Source organism: Myotis davidii, unplaced genomic scaffold (assembly GCF_000327345.1).
Source record: "Myotis davidii unplaced genomic scaffold, ASM32734v1 scaffold794, whole genome shotgun sequence".
Taxonomy (NCBI): domain Eukaryota; kingdom Metazoa; phylum Chordata; class Mammalia; order Chiroptera; family Vespertilionidae; genus Myotis; species Myotis davidii.
This window is the reverse complement of record NW_006285246.1, coordinates 33,320-40,738: the sequence shown is the minus strand read 5'-3', so window position 1 is coordinate 40,738 and position 7,419 is coordinate 33,320. Positions and strand designations below refer to the sequence as shown.

The following is a 7,419-nucleotide window of genomic DNA, read 5'->3' as shown; positions in this document are numbered from 1 at the left end:
CGCCTCCCTAAAGAGTTACAGACCCCATTGCGCCTGGCTCCACGAGCTTCTACAAAGCAAAAGAGCGACAATCACCTCCCAGGTCCTCTTCTGCCTTTGCGTGGCTCGATGCCGCAGTGTTTCATGGGAAAGTAGTTCCAGTGCTGGTCATGGGCCCCGCCAACTGAACCCAGACTGACCTTCCCAGCGAGCAGCGCGCTGGCCAAGAACAGAGGCCAGTGGACGGAGGACGAAGAGGGTGTTGTGCAGCGCCGAAACCCCTCCGCGGGCCCCATTTCCTTCAGCTTCAATGCAGGGACGCCCATCGAGGGCTGGCCGGCAGCAGAGGCCTGGGTGCCGCTCCAGAAGAGAAAGGTTTCTTGCAGAAACCCCACCCTGCAGAGATGAACCCTTTAACCAAAGTCAAGCTGATCCATGAGCTGAACAACCAAGCTGAACGACCGCGAGGCCCAGCTCGGCACGGCCCCGGCCCTGGCAGGGTCCTGGGGCTCCCAGTACAGGGACAGCGTCTGCATCTTCCTGGGCGGCCTCCCTTACGGGCTGGCGGAGGGGGGTGTCCTCTGTGTGTTCTCGCAGTATGGCGAGGTCGTCAGCATCCATCTGGTGCGGGACAAGAAGACCGGGAGGTCCAGGGGATTCTGTTTCCTCTGTTAGGAAGACCAGAGGAGCACCATTCTGGCCGTGGACAATTTTAACAGTGTCAGGATCAAAGGGCGAACCACCCGAGTGGACCACTTGTCGCATTATCGGGCCCGAAGGACTCGGGAGAAGTGGGTATGTGACCAAGGGGGCCAGGATAAAGGCGGTGGGGCGCACACCCCTTCCCCGAATTCACCCGGGGACTCTGAGGATGACAACCCACCAAAACACGCACAGAGAGACACAGAAAATAAAGAAAAAACGAGGACTGATCTGGAGGTACCGCAGAGCAGCCAGCCTCCTCTTCACCTCCCAGAAGCAAGACAACAATGGAGAAGGATGACCCCTGCCCTAAAGCACCGCATCAGAGCTGGTGGGAGAACTGCTTTGATAAGCCAGTTGTGATAAGGGAGAGAGCAAGAAACTGGCCCCCAGGTTTCTTGTAGAAGAAGCACCTCCATCTGGATAATAGAGGAGGAGAGGGGAGGACCACGGGGTGGGACGCATTATTGGGGTAAATTTAAGAGGAAGGCAATGGCTGAGGACTAGAAAGAAAGACTTGGAGGAAGACCGAAACCTAAAGGAAATTTTTCAAGGGAAATTGTGGGTATTCTGTGTGGTAAGGTAACTTCCTCTGAATTACAAATCCAAAGTAAGAATAAAAAAATAAATCAGGATAAGGTCAGTGTGAGTGGATTTCTTGTGTAAATTAATAAAGGGATTGAGTTGACCTCAAGATGGGTACTAACTGGGCTGCCAAATACAAGGGTCTGAGAAGAAAGACGCGTGTTTTAATTACACAGACAAGAAACGGGGGGTTCGGAGAAGTAAAGTGACTGAATGAAGGGCACAGTGTTATAAGAAACAGGGCGGGCCCCGGCTGGTTTGGCTCAGTGGATAGAGCATCAGCCTGCAGACTGAAGGGTCCCAGGTTCGATTCCGGTCAAGAGGCAACCAATGCAGGAGGCAGCCAATGTGTCTCTCTCACATCAATGTTTCTCTTTCTCTCTGTCTCTCCCTCTCCTACTCTCTCTAAAAAGCAATGGAAAAATATCCTCAAGTGAGGATTAAAACAAAAAAGAAACAGAGCAGGATTCAAAACTTAGTCAAGCTGCCTCATTTCATTATGCCTCTGACATAGCAGAGGGATAGGTGGGCATGTAAGAGGACATACCTCCCTGAATACAGAAACAATGTTACATAATTTTTATCCTATATAATAAACCCTCATGCCATCACAAGCTGGCTGTTCCCACAGCAGAGGTGGGGTTCCCATAACACAAGATGGCTGCGCCCACAGCAGAGGTGGGGTTACCATAACAAGCCGTAATGAGTGATCAGCAGGGAGCTGAGGCTGCATGGTGCCAGGGCGGGGGACCTGAGGTTGCGCCCCCTGCCACAGCATCAGGCCGGGAGACCTGAGGGTGCACCCCCCTGCCCAGTGTGCACCAGGGGCCCTGAGGCTGCACACACACACACACACACACACACACACACACGCCAAGCAGGTCTTGACCGGTGGGGCCGGCTGGGTCTGGATCTCGTCCAATGGGAATGGGGTTGACTGGGTCTGGGTCTTGCACGATTTCAAGGCGCATGCGGATGGGCGGGGACTTGACTCTGGGTCCCGTGGAGCGCCCCAAATTCTGACAGGAGGAAGATTTTCATATATACTTTACTAATTTTCTTTCATCTCTGACATTTCTATTATAGAGAAAGGACAAATAGCAATATTAAAATATTTCCTCTAATTTCCTTTTAATGTGCATAAATTTTGTGCACCGGGCCACTAGCAGCTTATAAATATTAATGTAAGAGCTAGAATTTATGGAATATATACTAGTAGTGTGCCAATGGGTTTATGTGAGTTAACTTATCTAACAAAACTAACCCAAGAAAGCTTCTATTACTCTCTTACTTTACAGATGAGGAAATAGATTAGAAAGATGAAGTAACTTTCCCAAAGTGCACAGTTAGAATTCAGAATTCAAGCTCAGGCAACCTATATTTCTGGATCATCTCAGCAGCTAGTCTGAATACATTAACTCATTTTAAGCATTGAACAAGGGAGCATTTGTGCCTTTTTAAAATAAAAACCTGCAAATTGAGGCGTTTTTTTGAAGTTGGGTTGCTACCAGCAACAAAACACTCTAGATTTGTGATCACAAGTCTCCCTGGATTTTCAGCCCCAATTCCCACCGTCTTGGGTACCACAATAGCTGCTGCCAGTTGTACTGGTATTTTTCACATTTTCTTTTTGAAATGAGACTAACAGTGGCAGCTCTGGAATCCCACAGAGTTTCCTCAGAACACCGCCGTATGTTAGAAGAGGCCCCCCGCAATGATCCTGGCAGCAGCTCCTCCTGCACCTGATCCTCTCTGTGGGCCTCCTTCAGGTCCTGGAGTCAGAAAAGGGGGAGGATTCTTTCCAAAGAGAAGAGGAAGCATTGGTATTCTCTGTGGCGCATGTTCCTAACAGTAATGTCTCTGGGCACTTAGATTTTGCTGGTAATATTACTTCATTCAATAGGAGTGACGGTCTGCCTTTATCTGGGATGTTCTTGATCAGCACCATGGTTAAAGATGCTGCTATGACATTTCTTGGACTTCTTAAAATACTTTATCTGTAGCTATTAAAACATTTGCTAACATTGTCATTACATTTGACATCACCTGTAAGTTTTGAGAAGGTATTATTACTTCCATTTTATAGACAGTAAGAAAATGCCACATCGAAAAGTAAGTGACTTATCTAAGTCATACGTCAGTGTCAAAACTGGAACCAATATCCAGTTTTTCTGACTCCAGATGAGATTAATTCATCTAAAAATATCCTGTTTTTCTTCTTCATATGTCCAAAGCCACCATTACCAACAGATAAATACCAGTCCTTTAATAAGAACCAGTATCTAGTAAATACCTAATAAATATGTAATAAGTACCAGGTCTCTCATGATGCTACATGTCAATTTAAGGTAAAAAGTCAGAACCAACCTTCTATTACAACTCTAGAGACAAGTGGACAAAAGCATTTGCTTTGATCTTAAAAGAGAAGATCTTGAATCCCAGACTCATCACTTAATAACTATGAATTTGGGGGTTTATTCCTTCACATCCCTGAGTCTTAGTTTTCTCTAAGATGGTAGATGCTGCTAGTTGCTGGCCCAATATTTACTGCCCTTTCTTTTTTCTACCAGAAACCTGACTTGATTCCGAGCATCAATGTGCCAAGTAGAAACTCTTGCTTCCCCAGATTCCCGCACAGGTAGGGGTGCCCACCACCCATGTGGCAGAGTTCTGGGCAATGAGTCATAAATAGGGTTTCTGCAAAGCTTTGCTTCCCTCTGTAAGTGCTCTCCCTCTTCTTCCTACTTGGTCTCACCTTCCTTTTTCTCCAACACTTGAATGCTCATTTCCACATACGTTCCCATTATGTTATTTCTTGGATGAAATACTTGATTAGTGAAATGAGAATTCTTCTTCCTTCAATACCAACCAAAGATACATTTCCAAGCACCTTCTGACACAGCCTGCTGAATCCAAGTATTACTTGAAAAACTGGAGGTTTATGTATTGGTGTTTTTCAGAATTTCTCAATTTTTTGAGGAATAAGTAACACCGTTTTCAGGCCCAGTTTCCTTATCTCTCTTCCTTATCTCAGTCCTAGAGGTGTTCAGCATCATCTCTACAAAAGTATAAACAAAGGAAATGACAGAGTACCTTCTCTTTGTCCTTGGGGATCCCTTCAAGAGACTGGAGGGAAGGAGTGTGATGTTGGGATACTTATTCCCCCGGATCCCACCCTCAGGTGAGCTATGCCCCCTCAACCAAAGTCACAAATCCTCTCTCAAGTTTTCTACACAGCTCTCCCCTTTGGGGTTCCATTGAGTATATTCTCCTTTTATTTCTTTGGGCCTAATTTGGTTACAGCTTTGATGTTTCTAGCTCTGACTCACTACACTATCCCTGTACGTTCCCTACATCCCACCTTCGCCTTTGAAAATAGTCCTCTTATTAAATCCTCTTTAAATTATCCTAATTTCACTGTGTCATCTGATGATGAGTGATACAGATGAGAAAATCAAAACAGTCCATTTTCACTTCTTAATATTGCTCCTCAGATTTCTCAAGTGTCCAGGGCTCACACACTGAGGGGACAGATATCCAGAACTCCCTCTAGCGCAGCCCAGCAATACAGTATTCTCCATGTGGTCTCCATTCTCACCCATACTTCCTTCAACCATGTTTAAAGCTTAACTATTCTGGCCTGGATAGTGTGGCTCAGTTAGTTAAGCATCATCCTATGCACCACAAGGTCACCAGTTTGATTGTTCGTTCCCCCATTGGAATAAGTACGGGAGACCCCAATAGACATTTCTCTCTCTCTCCCTCTCCCTCTCCCTCTCCCTTCTTCTCTCTCTAAACACAATAAAAACATTTTTTTAAATTAACTATTCTGTATCCTTTTCCCACGACTCTATCTCCCAATGTGACAATTAACAAACTTGCTCGCGGGTGCTAGTACATTGATGAAGAAGGCTGACACAACGTTTAATAGTCTTCTACAAGAAAAAGTTGCGTCCACTAGTCATCTCCCTAGACACTGCTCATTGACTTTCATAGTCTGTAGAACTCATACTGTCCCACAGACTATAATTAATCAAACCTTAGGATTCACCTGAGAAGTACAGGCTTTGCTTCATTATTTCACTGCAGAAAAACCAATCAAATAGGTTACAGGCTTCAGGGTGTGTTTTTTTTTTAATTGTTGCTAACTGGGACTTATAACCTTAGTTTACTCTGAGGTTTGAATAAATGCAAAACCTCTTGATAAGATTGTAAACCACAAACTCAAGAAGGACACTGAGTGCATACATACCATCCTTTTCCAGGTTTAGTCTTTAGCCTTTCAGACCTTAACACTATTTTCTCAGTGTACTCAGTGCATATCAAAATAACAAGAAATTGATGTATAAAACAAAATGCCAACTTACTAATTTATATTAAGATACATTAGATGGAAATATATATATATAGTTACAGCATAACTAACTTATGCTGTAAGTTATGGGAACCAGGCAATGGGTGTATCAGTTAATTTCAAATAACAGGAAAACAAACCAATGGAATAAACCAGAACACTATTGATGTTTTATTCAACAAGAAGAGAAAGCAGTCTTATCACTGTCGTCAAGGAACTATATCCTTCAGCATGTTTGCTCATGGCCTCCTGCTAACAAGACGTCTACCACCCCAGACATCAATGCTGCATTCAAAATCAGAAAACCAATAGCTGGTTGGAGAGGGGAGAATACTTTCTTTACAAAGCCTTGCCCTTTACCTGGTTAGCTTCCCAGAAGCCCTGCTGACCAGAAGCCCCTCGTGAAATAAGAGATTTGGAAACGGCTTTGAATAACGTGGCAGCATGTTCAGCTTCAAGAAGGGCATTTGGCCGACAGCTTCTAGCGACAGCGCCTTCAGGGTATACCACATGTTCAAGCTGAGACCTCACTTCTCCTATGTACCCCTCAGCCAATACTGTCCAAGCTGGGAGTACTAGGGATGGCCGTGTGGTCCCAAAGTGGGACTCCTCTTGTCTTTGTGCAGAGCCCCCTACGCAGCTGGCAGAGACTGGTTCAGATCCACGGCACAGCCAGAAGCTATCCCTGCCCAATTCTGCTCCCTTCCCATTTACTTTCACAGGTGGCCAGTTTGCATTGTGGTCTGAAGACTTTTCCTGCCCAACCCTGCTTTCCTCCCCCTTTATCTTACATGGCCATTACCCACCCCCACCCCACAATAAGCCTCTGTACTCCAACTCCATCTCAGCGTCTGCTTCCTAGAGGAGCTGAATTTACAGCAAAGGGCTATGTCTGCATAACTGTTCCCTACAAGGAAGTCTCTGTGGAAATCAGATATTTGTGCTAAAAGAATATAGGACCAGAACAAGCGAGGCTACACTGACTGATCCATTTGCACTGTGAGGATGTTCCTGATGTGGATACTTGTCTCTCTCATTTCACACAGGACGTCTCTGCCCCCGGCCTACACTGGGAAACGCTGGAAAGGTGATCTCTGATTCTCTGACTCCTGTTTTTCTCTTTCCATTCAAATCATTCCTGTTCTGTTGGTTTATGCTTTCTTAGCCATGTTGATTCCCACATGGAATGCTATAGCCACACCCTGTTTTCCCCACCGTGGGGCCCAGAAGACATTCTATATTCTTTTTTCTTGATTTGTTTGCTTGTTTTGTTTTTGCTTTAAGGAAATTCTCCAAATACTTGCTCTCTTCCAATATGTGTTGACTTGACAATGTCAATTCTCAGAGTAAAGAGGAAGTCTCACTGCCCCTCCCTTTTACTTATTATAGGATCCTGCTGTCGGTCCTTAAAATAGCATCACTTTTAGAGCACAACTTCCTCTGAGAAACCCTCAAGTAGCTTCATTTGTTTCTGTGTTCATTCAACCTTCATTTGTTAAGCAGCTACTATGTGACAGGACTCTATGAGACACTGGACATACAACAATGAAGACACAGGCACCCTCCCAAGAAGCTCACGCAAGCTGTTTTTAAATTAAACAAAGATGCGGGGAGAAAGTTAGAAGACGTGAGATGTAAACCAAGAGATGAGTGAATCATTCATCAGAGTTTTTTTACAACTTAAAAATGTTTTAAGCTTCCTATCCTCCGTGAAATACAACTTCAGAGGCTTTTTAGACCAGCACAGCCTCTCTACATGCACTGGATATTAAACATGGATGTGGCTTATTTTCTACTAA

At 44.8% G+C, this 7,419-nt stretch overlaps 1 pseudogene; it reads left to right on the top strand.

The window, feature by feature from the left end:
- Positions 1–383: 383 nt before the first annotated feature.
- On the top strand, positions 384–1,085 carry LOC102761546 (annotated as a pseudogene).
- Positions 1,086–7,419: the final 6,334 nt, after the last annotated feature.